Consider the following 17,193-nt stretch of genomic DNA (forward strand, 5'->3'; position numbering starts at 1 on the left):
AAAAATTAAACATGTGAAATTAATAAAGATATTTAATCGCATTAAGTTCGCATGAGATTTATAAGATATAAATTGATTAAAATAGAAGTTGAGTGGAAAGTTAAATAAAGTAATTTAACAATTCACTTAAAGTACATGAAGGAATAATAAAAGAATATCTTAATTAAAAAGAAAATTAATTGTGCATGAATGAATTAATTAAATAAAGTAATTATTCTAATTTAGATTTGTGGGGACAGAAACCCTAAAGGTAATTAGATTCTATATTAGAGGGATTTGAGGGTTCATTTTTGAAGGGAGAGTTTTTCAGACACAGGTTTTTCAGGGGACACACAGGTTTTCAAGACACACACAAGTGTCAAGAGAACACACAGGTTTGGAGAGCAATTCAGAGGGTTTGGAAAAGAAGGAATTTTTCGTAGCTTGAAGGATATTGCTTGCAGTAGAAATTTTCATCCAGCTGTTAGAGTTTTAGTATTAGTACGAGGTAGGGTTTTGAAATCCCGTGAATGTAATTTTAATTAGAAATATCTGTTTGCTTCGTGGATGTTGGGTGATTGAAATTATGTTTATAATCTCGATTGTTTCAAGATCTGATTGGTTAAAATTAGTTTCTCTTTGTTTATACAGAAGAATCATAGAGGAAATTAATTAAATCATGTAGGGTTTGAAGGAAAAGAAAGATTTAAAATTAGAAATTTGAATGGTCAAACTTAGTTTTTTTTTCTATCAGACTAATAATGTAAAGATTATTAAATATATATATATATATATATATATATATATATATATTTAAAATAATTTTTATTGTAGAATTTGTTTGAAATGAAAATCATAAATTTTAATGAAATAAAAATTTATCAAATAATAAAACAATTCTTAAATTTAAAAAAAAGAAAAGAAAAAAATTATTTAAAAAGACGTGGGTGTTTTAAATATTAAAAAAAAAAAAAAAAAAATGGGGAGGGGCGGGTTTTACCCACCTCCTGTCCCCTTGTCCTCCTTGCACGGCGGTCAACTGCTATTGCAGCAGTGACTGTTGCAACAGCAACAGTACATAGTACTGCTGCTGCGGCAACAGCCTGCTACGGCAGAGCTGCCACACTAAGGGCTGCGGCCAGTAGTGTTAGCCAGCGGGCTATAAACGTTTCTTGATATATGCATTAAATTTTTTTAATTATAATTTAGTTTTTATTATATTTTAATTATATTAAAATTTTAAATTATTAAACTTAAATATATTAAGTTTTAATTATATTGAATTTGTATTATCATTTATTAATAATTTTGTAATTAAATAAATTATTTGTAAATATAATATAGATTCTTATGAAAAATAATAATAATTGGTTTAATTAAAATTTGATTTAATTGAGTAAAGGAAGTGGATTAAATTAAAGATAATTAAATTATTATAATACCAAATTTTAATGAAAAACGTAGATTATTATATTGATGGATCAATAAGTATTATTAATAATTTAATTATCACTCTTGGGGACTTAACTTGAAATCATTTGGATATAGGGACAAGATACTTTTGCAAGGGTAAACTATGGGAATTATCTGATTAAAACATACGTTCAACTGGAAATGGGAACTAATCATTAACTCAACAATATATTGTCAATCAAGCTCATACTTTGAAACGAGAATTGAAACTTTACTTTTGACTTTATTGTGTATTATCAAATCAAACCAAACTATGAAACTGTGGTGTTGCTTGTATTATTTATGCCTTTGGATTTTGGAGTCGAGTAGGTGTTGACTAGTCTAGGATGTACACCAGAGGTTTTGTGAGATTTCTTGTATACTATTTATGGGACTAGATGTTGTGATGTGTTTTGTGATTCATATTGAGATTATGTTTATGAGGTTTACTCTACGGAACATTTATGTGTACTTGGGTTTGGAGAACCAATTTGCTTTCGGGTTGCCTATTAAGGAACCCAGTTTGATCTTTATGGGTGTTGTGGTATGGGACACAACTGTGTTTTTATGTGCTTAGGAGAGGTTGTCTAGGTACGTGACTTGGGAGTGGCTTGCATAGGGGTCCGGGACCCAAAGTGGTCAGTGCCAGGGTAACCTAATGCAAGTTATGTAATAAGTGATAATCTAGTAATTAAAATTTATGGGGGGAAACACACTAAAAAGATAAGTTAGAGATTTTTGATCTACCCATGCCTTTAGTGCTTGTATAGACTAAGGATGGGAATGAGATGAGTGCCTCGTCTTCTTGAGAGGGCTTTCTAGTTTTCCATATGTGTGATGTTGAGGGTCTGGGGTTCAGAGTAACCAGTCCAGGGTAACTCAACGCTTGAGGGTCCGAGGTCTCTTAAGAGATCAGTCCAGGGTAACTCAAGTAGCCATGTGATGACACTCCCTAGTGTGTAGCCTGAGTCTCCTCTGTAGATTTTGTGTATCTCTGGTGGTGTACTTATTGTTGGTGGTGTATCTATTGTCGAATGTGTTTATTATGGTTATTTACTTTCATTGATGATGATTGGTGATCCATGGATGTTATACTTTTGACATGTGGCTTTTGACTTGAGGTTATTATCTTTCATTGACTTTATCTTATGATCTTGTTATTTGGTTTATACTTGGTTCATGTATGATGTTTGATTATGTGGTGTCGGTATTGGATTGAGTGTTCTTGTTTTAGGATTATTTTATCTTCTTGAATAGCATGTGTTATCTTTGAGGTAGTTTTGGCTATTAGGGGTACCTTGCCTAGGGATGTTTTATGTTTCATAGCTATATGTGGATCGTTCATTATCTTCCCTACACGGTGGGAGTGGAAGCCTAACTAGGTAACCACGCGGTCGGGAGGTAGTGCCTTCTTACCATTTGGGTTCCCCTTCACATTGCTAGCTGATGGATGTTCATTGCAGAAGATGTACCTTTATCATTCTTATTTCTTATCTTAGAGACTTCTTTTCAGATGATGTATGTATGTTATCATGTATTCTGATGTATTATATCTATTCTTACATACCCTACGACATGTGCAGTGGATTTTATTTAGTTGATGTACTTTCATTGTATTAGATATACTTATGCTTTGCTTATGCGATTATGTATCTATTATTCCTTTATGATCTTGAGACATTGTACTTGGAACTTAAACTAATTAATTTAAAATCATTAAATGTGACCCAACGTAAAGGAACTCTTGAGGAATTGAAACTGTATCTATATTTGCATATGTGTATTTGATGTGTATGTTCATATTGCTTCCGCATTAATGTTATCTTGATGTTGTTTAAACTTCAAAAAAAAAAAATAGTTCAGTAAACATTGTAACATGTTAGGTTTATTTCTCTTGGGTTCCCGAGTGGGGTGTTACATGTGGTATCGGAGCTTGAGTTTCAACATTGGGAACTCTGGGCATTATGTGCACCATCACTTGAGCAATTAGTAAACTTGCAACTTATTTAAAACAACAAACTTATATTGACATCAAACTTGAAACCAAAATGTTGAACATCAAACTTTGAAATGATACAAATTCTGAACATGGAACTAGAAAACTTATAAAACTTTTTGGATTATTGCTTGATGTCAGTAAGTTGTGACCCTATGGCTATGATGGATTCTTAGATGTCATTGTTGTGTATGGGTGTTGTAGGAGAGATGACTTCTGATTCTAGATCCATTGCTAGGAGTCATAGCTCAGGTTGTGGTAGAAGTCATGGGAGAGTTAGTCACCGTATTCCTTCCTTGGTCCATTCAGGGGACCCTATTCAAGAAGAGGCTAGAGAGGATGCTAGTGTTAAGCAAGATGCTGAGATAGAAGGACCGGTCACTAGAGACTTGGTCAAGGAGATCCTAGCATGCCTACCATTGCAGGATAGAGCTCATCATTCAGAGCATGGAGATAGAGATAGGTCCATGAGTCCTAGAGGGAGGATCCTAGAGAGAAACAGGCGGTCTAGTCAGTCCATCCAGATGAAGGACCTATTACGGGTCAAGATCAAACCTTTCAATGGAGAAGGTACTGGATATGATGCTGAGAATTGGTTGATTGCTCTAGATAGATGTTTTTCCATGCAAGACTTTGACTCCAATGTCAAAGCAAGATATGCCATTACCCACTTAGAGCTCTTTGCAGTGATTTGGTGGAATATAGAGGAGAAGAAACTTGGGATAAATATGCAGACTGTTACATGGGAGTTGTTCCTTGAACACTTCCATGAGCGATTTCTATCAAAGCAGTGGCAACTGCAGAGGGCAGATGAGTTTCATGACTTGAGACAGGGTACCAAGACTGTGGTGGAGTATGAGCGTAAGTTCTTCGAGCTTATGTCTTATGCGGGAGTTAGTGATAGCTCACCATTGATGGTCTAACATTTCATTAGAGGACTTAATGCTAACATCATTGGGGCTGTTAAGGTTTTCCAACCTAAAACCCTTAAGGATGCTATATTGTGAGTTACTTTGGTTGAGGTGAGTGTGACTTCAGGCCAAGGTGGCCTACCAGGTGTTCAGGCTAGAGGGACACTTTATTCAGGAGCATTGAGGGATAACCAGTCTCAAGGGGCTGGAAATTCTAGAAATTCTCCTAACTTCTCTAAGGGTAATCAGGAGAAGCCAGGAAGAAAGTTCTTCCATGGTAGCAGTGGTGGTTCACAGTCATGGAACTATCGCAACTGGAAGCGTAGTATGCGCAATAGGTTGGATCGAGTTCCTCAAGCTCTCAGTGAGGATGCTAGTGTTGGTAGTTGTGATCATTCGCGTGCACCTGGAGCTCAGGGAGGCTTTAGTGGAGATTGCTACTTCTATGGACAATATGGTCATAGAGTGATCAATTGCCCCAATCATGGACCTTAGTTCTGTGTTGATTCATGCTTCTTTGTAATGGGCTTCCAAGAGTAAGCCTAATTCTTGGGGGGTTGGAGGTAGTGCCTACCCCTAGATCGCATTTCTGTTATCATTTTCAAATTCTTTAGGCTGATTTTATGCATTGATTAGTTTTAGAGATACTAGATTTGTAATATTAAGATATTATTTCATGTTTTGGATTACATATATACTTGTTGATTTCATTTCACATGACGTTAATGATGTCTTAATGATTCCTAATTAGTAAATGTGGTTTCTTTGTAACAATGTTAATGTGATGTCTTTAATGATGATTATGTTGTGTTGATAGAGATGCATTATTATATGTACGCATTTGATATTAGACTTGTGATTTTTACGATACTTACCCCATATTTGCATGTGTATGGTGCGCGTGTCTATTTTATCTTTCTGTCTGACATGTTTGATATGGTTAAGGGAGGGAGTCGTAGTCACCTGTTAGTGGAGATCTACACGATGAACCACTCCCCGCCATTGTCTTTTTAGTTTAGATATATTATATACATGTACATGCTCATCTTTTATGCAGGATGTAGGTACCGGGCATCGACTTCCCTGAATTGCCAGGATGAGCGTGCCCTATTACAAATACTCAAATGGTGAGAATGAGAAGATAATGATCAGGTCCAATCCTAGCCATAAGCCTATAATACTTGTCCTGCAAGGAGGACTCATAACAGACTGTCTACCTTTTTAAAATCCGTGAGTCTTTTGTGCGTATGTTGTTTTGTGAGTCTTTGATGAATTTCTATTAATAGATTAAATTAATAATTTAATTTAATGGAGAATTATTATGACTTTTTGAATATTTAATTATATTTAATTAATTGAGAAATTAATTAAATATAAAGAATTGAATTCGAAGATAAAAGCTATAAGTTTAAATTTAGAACGTGATTATATTTATTTAATTTAATAATAATATATTTAGAGTGCATTTTTAAATAAATGCTAAATATTATTGTTATTTAAGTTAATAAATATTTTATCAATTATGTTTCTAAAAATGAAATTAAAAGTGAAAAGATATTTAATTATCATAAAGATTATAGTTCGCATGATTTATACATGAGTTGAAAATAAAAGAAATTAATTGAAAAAATTAAACATGTGAAATTAATAAAGATATTTAATCACATTAAGTGCGCATGAGATTTATAAGATATAAATTGATTAAAATAGAAGTTGAGTGGAAAGTTAAATAAAGTAATTTAACAATTCACTTAAAGTACATGAAGGAATAATAAAAGAATATCTTAATTAAAAAGAAAATTAATTGTGCATGAATGAATTAATTAAATAAAGTAATTATTCTAATTTAGATTTGTGGGGACAGAAACCCTTAAGGTAATTAGATTCTATATTAGAGGGATTTGAGGGTTCATTTTTGAAGGGAGAGTTTTTCAGACACAGGTTTTTCAGGGGACACACAGGTTTTCAAGACACACACAAGTGTCAAGGGCACACACAGGTTTGGAGAGCAATTCAGAGGGTTTGGAAAAGAAGGAATTTTTCGTAGCTTGAAGGATATTGCTTGCAGTAGAAATTTTCATCCAGCTGTTAGATTTTTAGCATCAGTACGAGGTAGGGTTTTGAAATCCCGTGAATGTAATTTTAATTGGAAATATCTGTTTGCTTCATGATTGTTGGGTGATTGAAATTATGTTTATAATCTCGATTGTTTCAAGATCTGATTGGTTAAAATTAGTTTCTCTTTTTTTATACAGAAGAATCATAGAGAAAATTAATTAAATCACATAGGGTTTGAAGGAAAAGAAAGATTTAAAATTAGAAATTTGAATGGTCAAACTTAGTTTTTTCTTCTATCACACTAATAATGTAAAGATTGTTAAATATATATATATTTAAAATAATTTTTATTGTAGAATTTGTTTGAAATGAAAATCATAAATTTTAATGAAATAAAAATTTATCAAATAATAAAACAATTCTTAAATTTAAAAAGAAAAAAAAAAAAAATTATTTAAAAAGATGTGGGTGTTTTAAATATTAAAAAAAAAAAAATAAATATGGGGAGGGGCGGGTTTTACCCACCCCCTGTCCCCTTGTCATCCTCGCACGACGGTCAGCCGTTGTCGCAGCAGTGACTGCTACAACAACAACAGTACATAGTACTACTGCTGCGGCAGCAGCCTGCTACGGCAGAGCTGCCGCACTAAGGGCTGCAACCAGTAGTGTTAGCCGGTGGGCTATAAACATTTCTTGATATATGCATTAAATTTTTTTAATTATAATTTAGTTTTAATTATATTGAATTTGTATTATCATTTATTAATAATTTTGTAATTAAATAAATTATTTGTAAATATAATATAGATTCTTATGAAAAATAATAATAATTGGTTTAATTAGAATTTGATTTAATTGAGTAAAGGAAGTGGATTAAATTAAAGATAATTAAATTATTATAATACCAAATTTTAATTAAAAACGTAGATTATTATATTGATGGATCAATAAGTATTATTAATAATTTAATTATCACTCTTGGGGACTTAACTTGAAATCATTTGGATATAGGGACAAGATATTTTTGCAAGGGTAAACTATGGGAATTATCTGATTAAAAAATACGTTCAACTGGAAATGGGAACTAATCATTAACTCAACAATATATTGTCAATCAAGTTCATACTTTGAAACGAGAATTGAAACTTTACTTTTGACTTTATTGTGTATTATCAAATCAAACCAAACTATGAAATTGTGGTGTTGCTTGTATTATTTATGCCTTTGGATTTTGGAGTCGAGTAGGTGTTGACTAGTCTAGGATGTACACCAGAGGTTTTGTGAGATTTCTTGTATACTATTTATGGGACTAGATGTTGTGATGTGTTTTGTGATTCATATTGAGATTATGTTTATGAGGTTTACTCTATGGAACATTTATGTGTACTTGGGTTTGGAGAACCAATTTGCTTTCGGGTTGCCTATTAAGGAACCAAGTTTGATCTTTATGGGTGTTGTGGTATGGGACACAACTGTGTTTTTATGTGCTTAGGAGAGGTTGTCTAGGTACGTGACTTGGGAGTGGCTTGCATAGGGGTCCGAGACCCAAAGTGGTCAGTGCCAGGGTAACCTAATGCAAGTTATGTAATAAGTGATAATCTAGTAATTAAAATTTATGGGGGGAAACACACTAAAAAGATAAGTTAGAGATTTTTGATCTACCCATGCCTTTAGTGCTTGTATAGACTAAGGATGGGAATGAGATGAGTGCCTCGTCTTCTTGAGAGGGCTTTCTAGTTTTCCATATGTGTGATGTTGAGGGTCCGAGGTTCAGAGTAACCAGTCCAGGGTAACTCAACGCTTGAGGGTCCAGGGTCTCTTAAGAGATCAGTCCAGGGTAACTCAAGCAGCCATGTGATGACACTCCCTAGTGTGTAGCCTGAGTCTCCTCTGTAGATTTTGTGTATCTCTGGTGGTGTACTTATTGTTGGTGGTGTATCTATTGTCGGATGTGTTTATTATGGTTATTTACTTTCATTGATGATGATTGGTGATCCATGGATGTTGTACTTTTGACATGTGGCTTTTGACTTGAGGTGATTATCTTTCATTGACTTTATCTTATGATCTTGTTATTTGGTTTATACTTGGTTCATGTATGATGTTTGATTATGTGGTGTCGGTATTGGATTGAGTGTTCTTATTTTTGGATTATTTTATCTTCTTGAATAGCATGTGTTATCTTTGAGGTAGTTTTGGCTATTAGGGGTACCTTGCCTAGGGATGTTTTATGTTTCATAGCTGTATGTGGATCGTTCATTATCTTCCCTACACGGTGGGAGTGGAAGCCTCACTAGGTAACCACGCGGTTGGGAGGTAGTGCCTTCTTACCATTTGGGTTCCCCTTCACATTGCTAGCTAATGGATGTTTGTTGCAGAAGATGTACCTTTATCATTCTTATTTCTTATCTTAGAGACTTCTTTTCAGATGATGTATGTATGTTATCATGTATTCTGATGTATTATATCTATTCTCACATACCCTGCGACATGTGCAGTGGATGTTATTTAGTGGATGTACTTTCATTGTATTAGATATACTTATGCTTTGCTTATGCGATTATATATTTGTTATTCCTTTATGATCTTGAGACATTGTACTCTGAACTTAAACTAATTAATTTAAAATCATTAAATGTGACCCAACGTAAAGGAACTCTTGAGGAATTGAAACTGTATCTATATTTGCATATGTGTATTTGATGTGTATGTTCATATTGCTTCCGCATTAATGTTATCTTGATGTTGTTTAAACTTCAAAAAAAAAAAATAGTTTAGTGAACATTGTAACATGTTAGGTTTATTTCTCTTGGGTTCCTGAGTGGGGCGTTACAGAATGACCTTATAAAAGAAGGTATTTAAAATTTTTTTCTAGAAATTCCCTTGTATTTCTTTAAAATGCTAACCATATAAACCTAGTTTAGGAACTTAAGGGACAACCAACATTAGTGTAATGTGAATTACGGATTTTTTTATCTAGGACAAACGTCAATTTGAAAACACATAGCTCCTAATTTTGGTAAGTAACTAGATTTTTCATTGTGATTTGAAAAAAATTTAGAAGGTGAAAAATTAGATCAACACCATCCACTTTTACTTGGTTAATAGTCAACTTAACTTCTCTGCTTGGTGTGTCTCACTGACTGCACTAACTTCTAACTTCACATAAATTTTCTTTTTACATCATACATTAGGATGATATGGACTTCATCTCATTAATTTAAGGAACCAATGTAGAATATGACAATAGTAATGTAGTTCCATACCTTTGTGCTTGATTTAGTTGGTAGTAGAGGTTTCACTCGATTCTTTGGATGAGGTGCTAGTGACTATAAAATTTGATGATCCACTCTCTCTTGTCTTCATTTTCTAGTCTTTCCCATTTGATTACAAACCTCATCAACATTCACTTTTTCGTTTCCTTTCTTATCTACTTCTTTAGGTGTTGATGCTCAGTACCTACAATCTCTTCTTAAGTGACCAACCTTATGACAATAATGACATGCCATTGTAGTATTCCTCTAATTTTTAGTTCTCCCTCCAAAGTCAAATCTCATACAATTGGAAGAAATGTGACTTTACCTTCTAGATGCAGTATAGGTAATGTTTGTGTTGTAATCCCAATTTATAGTATTAACTTGCTTGTTAGGTACCCAATTGAACTTCTTTTGAGACCTTCAATTCTATGACTTATGTCCAAATTTATTAAAAGTATAACAACACCCATTGAACTCATATTTCCTAGGAGAATTATTAAACTTGGATCTACATGCATATGCTTGATGACCATACTTGTTGTAGTTGTAACAATAACCATCAAATTTAAATGTAACATTGATCTTACCAGTTTTGCTTCTACAAACTTTTAATGTGTGTCCAAGTTTTCAAAATTGATAGCATGTAGGATTATTTGTCTTGGGATTTGTATAGACATTCATTTGTTCAACTTGCTTAAATTATTCTCCTTACTTGGTAGTGGAATGCTCAGTATAGCCTAGTCCTAAAGTATCTCTCGATTGCTTCTATCCGCTTAGTTTTTCATCAAGTTTTCTTATACATTCTTTCAATATTTTTAGCCTTTCATTGATATATTTCTCTAGTATTATTTTACTCTTCAATTTTTCATTCTTAGTTCTTAGCTCAATAATTTCCTCCATCTCTCTTTTTATCTCATGGTTTGCACTAAGTAGTTGATTTACCATATCATAGTGATTCTAAGTCAACCTCATGCTTTCTTCATCCTTAACATCTAGTCTAAATGGGATCTTTCTATTATCCTCTTCAATCATTCTTTTCACATATTGTCTCTTATATTCTAGCACTTCACACATCCTTTTAGATTGTAGTTCTCTCTCTTTTCAATGATTTCATCTACTTGGTAAGGTTGTTGTTTTTCTCTATCAAATCTAATATGGCAACATCATATTCATTAGACATATTTCCATAAGATAATTCCTCAATTACTTCTTCCTAATATGTTGTGTCATTAATTTGTTGGGCAATTTTCTTCCTTCTATTCAGTGGTTACTTCAATTTCTCCTTCATCTCATTGATTTAATTCATGGCCATCTTTAGTTTGAGCTTCTTATTCTCAATAGTCTTGTCAAGCATATACCTTTCTATATCTAAATCTTTTCCTTGAGGTGATAAATACCCTTAACAAGATAACTATCTCTCAAACCACATTTTGGACTTTTCAGGAAAGACAATATTCTAAGGGGAGGGAGTGAATCAATATCCTCTAAAAAATTTATACCCTTTCAAATTTGATTAGCCCTTTATAATTTTATCCACTTGGTAAATATGCACATACATTACTTCAATAGTAAAATGAAAGTATATGTAGCTAATCTATCTTAAAATATGTATGCAAATATAAATCAATCACCAAAATATATAAAACATGGATTTGGTCACACAAAAACCCTTTGTTAGTGGAAAATCTATGGTGGGGATGGTACCCACAAATCCTTCACTACTATAGTAAGAGGTTGCGATACAATATTTTGTCACTTATGGTGACTTAGTTTATTAGGAGTAATATAATCAGATCTGTAGAGATTTACCTTTCTTAATGATTTTAAAACACTATATAATGTGTGTACTCTGTAAAGAAAATTACAATTAGAGTGCTAAGTCTACCTTGTTAAAGGATTTAACTATGACAATTATAAGAAAATACTAGTAAAAAAAATCTATAAAATTACAACTTACTTTGTTGTTCAGATCCCTTTTGGGCTCAATGATTTATCACCTTTATTGATTGATATATCAAATTATCTTTTATGGTGCTTTAATCTTTGATCTTTAGTTGATATTCCTCCTTAAACTTCTAATACAACTTTCTCATAATAAATAACTTTATCAACAACAATATTCATAGTAACACCACCATCAATCTTTAAAATATTCCTTGTAGGTCCTTAAATATGTATCTTTTTCCTCTTATGATCATTGACCTAATTAGGGTTTAAGAAACATCCAAATTATATCATAGATAGAAATCAATGATCTAGAATCACCCTTGTTCCATTCTTTTTTTTCATTAGTCTCCATTATGCCATGAAATCATGAAAAATCATGTTACATTTTCCAATGAATCTTACCAAATCATTTCCTTGATTTGCACAAATCACTTTTCTCACTAGGAGGATTTTTTACACATAAGATAATGTGTCATTTGAGACATTTATATACTTCCTACATAAATTAGTGTATACTCTATTTATGCTTCCTAGTTATGCTATCACTCAGTGTCCTTCAGACTTAGGTAAACTTGAATTGCTCGATGATGTTTATTCTTGATATGTATAGAATTGCTTGGTATATACTATGCTTGGGTATAATTTTTCTATACATACACCTCTATCTTGTCTTTGATTGAGTACTATATCATGGCTTGATAACTAAGTTCACTTACCAATACCTTCTTCCTTCATTAATAACTATTTGGCACTAATGACAACATGAATGTCCATAGGGATAACAATTTGTTATTTGTAAGTGTGTAATTTCTAGATGGGCATGCCATGTATGTGTTGTGATGTGTATTTATGGTGTCACTTGACATATGTGATGTGTATACATGGTAATGACATGTCCATTTAGAAAATATGTGAAGCCTACCTTGACCATAGTACACTTTTGGAATCTCGATGTGACCCACATGGTTAGAGAGCCTTACATTGGGTAAAATATCTTGAAACCCATATATAATCTTTAGGTGAATATTTTAGAGTTCAAATAAGCACCTAAGGTTGAGTTTAGGAAATTTTAGCGAGCCCACTTTGTATAACTATGGGTAAGGGTCATTTAACCCTAGGAAAACCATAGTTGACTTGGGAGGTCTTCCAAAAGTTTTTTTTTTCAAGATAGATAAAAATTAACCTTTGAAAGAAGGACCTTGGATAGGAAACCTTCTATTTTGATGCAAGATACCTTTTCCCTTTTCAAAAGCCACCTTTTTAGTTTCTAGTTTTGGTAATCTATTGTAGGTTGGGAAGACCAACCAAAGAGAACCCATGATCCTCTTCATAAGGAAGTTGTGGGAAGTGTGGAGAGCCTTTTTAGGGATTTCCTCTATTGTTGGATAGGTGTTTACCCACTCCAATTTTGAAGACATTATAGGAATTAGAGAATTTTGGAAGATTTGGAAGGTGGGCTCTTTAACAACCTACCTTTCTGTCACCTTGTGTAATATATATTCTTGTTGAATTCTTTAAATGAATAGTGTATTATATATGTTTTGTTATCTTAAGAAGATGTATTATTGTAAGAGATCATTGTGAGTTTTCTTTGTTATTGTGGATTTTTTTCTTGTTGATTTTGTGTTACTATGGGTATTTCAAAGCTCACCTCTTTCTTAGGGGGTTGAGATGGCCTTAGGGGTAAATGCATGTGACTTTATTAGAGTTTAGAGTCCATCCTCAATGAGGAGAGGGATGCATCAATGATATTATAGGCTCTTTATGCCACTTTGTGAGTGGGGGCATAAAAGGAGTTTGTGGCTAGAAAGCCTTGTTAAGGGTCATAATAGTTTTGAGAAAACTATGAGACAACATTGTGATATTGATTCCTTGTGAAGGAATGCATCTTATTAATATATTGTAGCATTCTCCTCAATGAGATGTCCATCTTCACCCCATATGCTAGCCATTAAAGGTCATTGTGAAGCTTTAGAAAAAATGGGTGTCTCTATGTTATGTGTGATATATGAGTGCAACCTATTTTGGTATCTAGTTCTCCTACCTTGGGGTGGCCTTGTAAATGCCTAAGTCAGGAGGTGACCTTTTCCATGGGTAATTATATTTTATTGTAGGTTATTTTTATGATAAATCTAAATCCTAGAGTAAATAGAAGATTGATGTATTGCCATTTTGTGCAAGTACATCTCTTAGGTGTTAAAATACTAGGAGAGTCTCCCATTTGAAAGTAATTTTATGCTTAATGGGCCATCTATTTAAAAAAAGAAGAAGATTGTTTACAAGAAAGCCTTATATGCTTTCCAAATAAGATCATCTCACTATGTTTTTTATTAAGTTGCATTTAGTAGAGACAAATTAGAAGATAAGATTCAAATTTAATTTGACGTCATTTGGAATTTCATTAAGAAAGAGAGAATGGAATGATGATTCTATTTCATGAATATTAAAAATATAGTTGCATATTTTAATGTTAACTATGAGTTTATCAAAGATTGACATTTGTATTGTTAGATTAGTTTATGATTACAGTGTAGGAGAATAAGAATGTTTTTCTACAATATTATACCTACATTTGAGGCATAATTGAACTAGATTTTTTCATCAAAATTCAGTCCTTGAGTTCTCTTTTATAGAAAGAAATATAAAGAAATATTTTCTATTTTATAATAGACTAATATAAACCATAAAATTATAAAAAAATGAGTGTGTATCTAGCTAAGAAATTTGAGGAAAGACACTTGGTAATAGAGCCATGTTTTTTACATTTGGGCATTATTGGGCTCATTTTTGTCATATCTTATCTCATTGTTTGAGTATTTTCATTATCCTTAGTTTACAAGTGAGAAGATGATATGTAATAGTTAAGGAAAGAGACTTGAATAATGAGATGTATAAATCTAATATTATATTTTATTATAGCAAAGAAATAAATATAAACAAAAGAGTACTTCCTTTAAAAAGATTATGTGTTATATTATAGATTCGATTAAAAATGTTTATATAAATCAATCTATAAACTATATAAAATAAATCATAACATAAAATATTGTAGTAAACTTAATAAGTCTAGTATGTCTAATATGGCCCTAAACAAATTTAAATTATTATTATTGGCAATATTATTTCTGTTATTTTATATTTATACATGTAAGTATACATAAATCTAAATATAATCTTATATTTAAATATAAATGAAAAGATGGTTTATTCACCTAATGCAAATATACTCCCCTTAATCTCATCATCATATTACTATTGGAAATGATTGAAAAGATCATGAATGAAGAATGATGGAACTGGTAAAGAATGCTTTCAATCATTGTTTTGTCATTGATGTCAAACTTGCTTCTTGTAGGAATGACAATTGCTTAAGTGATCCAAATACTATTAACTAGTTGATTGACAAGGAGAGGCAATCAATTAGATGTAAATAGAGCACCTAGAGAAAGGTTGAAGTTATGATATTGTAATGAAGTATAAAGATCAGCTAAGCCATTGATGAAATAGTGTATTGATGACATACTCTAAGACACAGGGAATGGACACACTAAGACACATCAAGGATGTAAGGTTTAACTATGTCATTTGTAGAACCTGACTAAGTTCATTTGTAAGTGCTGAGAAAGCTAGTTAAAGCCGAGCAAGTTCAACTTTAGTGTGTGTCAAGAAATCCTTCAGGTGTCGAGCATAAGAAAAAGGTAATGGATGTTGAGAAAATCAAGTATCATTCAGGAATTGAGTGATCCAGAAAACTGTATATGCCGAGTAACAAAGATGTTCATATGCTAAGCTATATAGAATTCAACATGTGCTGAGTAACTCAGGATCCAACAGGAGTTGAGCACTATGAAGTAAATAGAAGTTGAGTGATTTAAGAAAATAATAAAAGTTGAGCAATACAAGAAAGCTTCAAGTGCCGAGTAAAGCAGAAACTATAGAGGATGCCGAGCAATCCAAAGCTAGATAGTGTCGAGCATCAGTAAATAGTAGTAGAAGCTGAGCAACCTAGTTGATGCCAAGCATCAGTAAACCAATGATGCCGAGTTGCTGCATTATTTGTTAAGTCAAAAGATTTGCCAGATCGGAAATGATAAGTTTGTTACATTGAATTTTGTGAATTAGTTGGATGATAAGGATGATGAGTAAATGTCATAGAATTTTATGTAAACCATGCAAACCATTTCAAGGCGAATACTAATGGACTTATCATGAAGTTTCTAGAAGAAACAATTTGGAGGGAAAACAATATCATTCTCTTAGATCAAATCAAATTGATGAGTGGGAAATGAAGAACAGAACTTTTTTATAAGGAATTACAGGTCAGAGATCAAAATAGTAAGAGAGTGAGTTGGTCACAAGTGTGGTCGTGTGAAGAAGCCAAGAGAAGGCTAGTGTGAAGTGTCAAAAGATGAGGACACAGTGAGGAGTAAGCACAGAGCATCAAGACTTTGAGTTGATCAAGTGACCATAGAGTGCATTGGCACAATGAGTGGAAGAACTCAAGGAGATAGATCTTGAAGGGTGGATAAGCTGTCAGCATTGCAAGGAAGAAAAGCCAAGCAAAGAAAAGGATTGAAGAAGTGATCTAAAATATGTAATGTTAGAGTTGCAATCTTTATCAGGTCAAAAACTTTCTAATCCTTACTTACCATTGTATTAGACATTGAAATTCTACATTGCTAGATTAGCTTAATAGCTAGGTGGACAAGCCTCAGGAAAAGGATAGAAGATCCTCAGGAGAAGGATAAGAGATCCTTGGGAGAAGGATAGGAGATCCTTAGGTGAGGGATAAGAGATCCTTTTGAGAAGGCGATTGAAAATCCAATGGACTTGGGTGGGCCTAACAGCTCTGTGTAAATTCTTTAACAGAGTGGCATTCTAAGTTGAATGTTTCTAAGTCCTCTAACAATGCACACTCCTAATAGGGTGTAGAAATCCTTTAACAGGGTCACATCTGACAGTGTGTAAAGCCTTTAACAAGGCAGGCCTTTAATAGGAAAAACCATCAGAAGTGGTTGAAATCAATTGCACAGTTATTTTGTGGGTGTCATCCCCACCCCTGTTTTACCTTCTTATTCTTGGAGGGTTTTTTGGTCACCAAAATCTGTGTTATGTGGTGATCCATGTTTACTTTTCATGATTGTTTAATTGCATTATAGTTTTATTAAAGAAAAAATTGTATTGGACATTATTGGACCTTGAATAACTGATTCACCCCCCCTCTCAATTATTCTAAAAGAATTCTAACAACTGATATTAGAGCCCACTACTAATTTGTTTCAAGGTACTAGCAATAAGAAGATCAAGATGTCCAAGAAAGAAGTTCCCAAGCTAAACAAAGACAACTTTGTTGCATGAAAAAGTATGATGAAGTTACACCTTGGATCAATAGGTGACTATGCATAGACATCAATCATAGTTGATCATGTAGACCCTGCAAGACCCCTCACTATAGATGACATGAACAAGAAGAAGGAGCATAATCAAGCAATGTTAAAGATTGCTTTAGCACTAAACTATGCCGAGTATGATGACATCAAAGAATGTGGTACTACACATCAGATGTGGAAAATATTATCAAACATCTATGGAG

The 17,193-nt window shown here is 32.9% G+C and overlaps 1 pseudogene; it reads right to left on the bottom strand.

Moving 5' to 3' along the window:
- Nucleotides 1-17,193, bottom strand: part of LOC149529623 (putative methyltransferase PMT17) — a 188,724-nt pseudogene that overhangs the window by 14,170 nt on the left and 157,361 nt on the right.

Source organism: Cupressus sempervirens, chromosome 11, assembly GCF_028749045.1.
Source record: "Cupressus sempervirens isolate cs-2001-9-10 chromosome 11, ASM2874904v1, whole genome shotgun sequence".
Classification (NCBI taxonomy): Eukaryota; Viridiplantae; Streptophyta; class Pinopsida; order Cupressales; family Cupressaceae; genus Cupressus; species Cupressus sempervirens.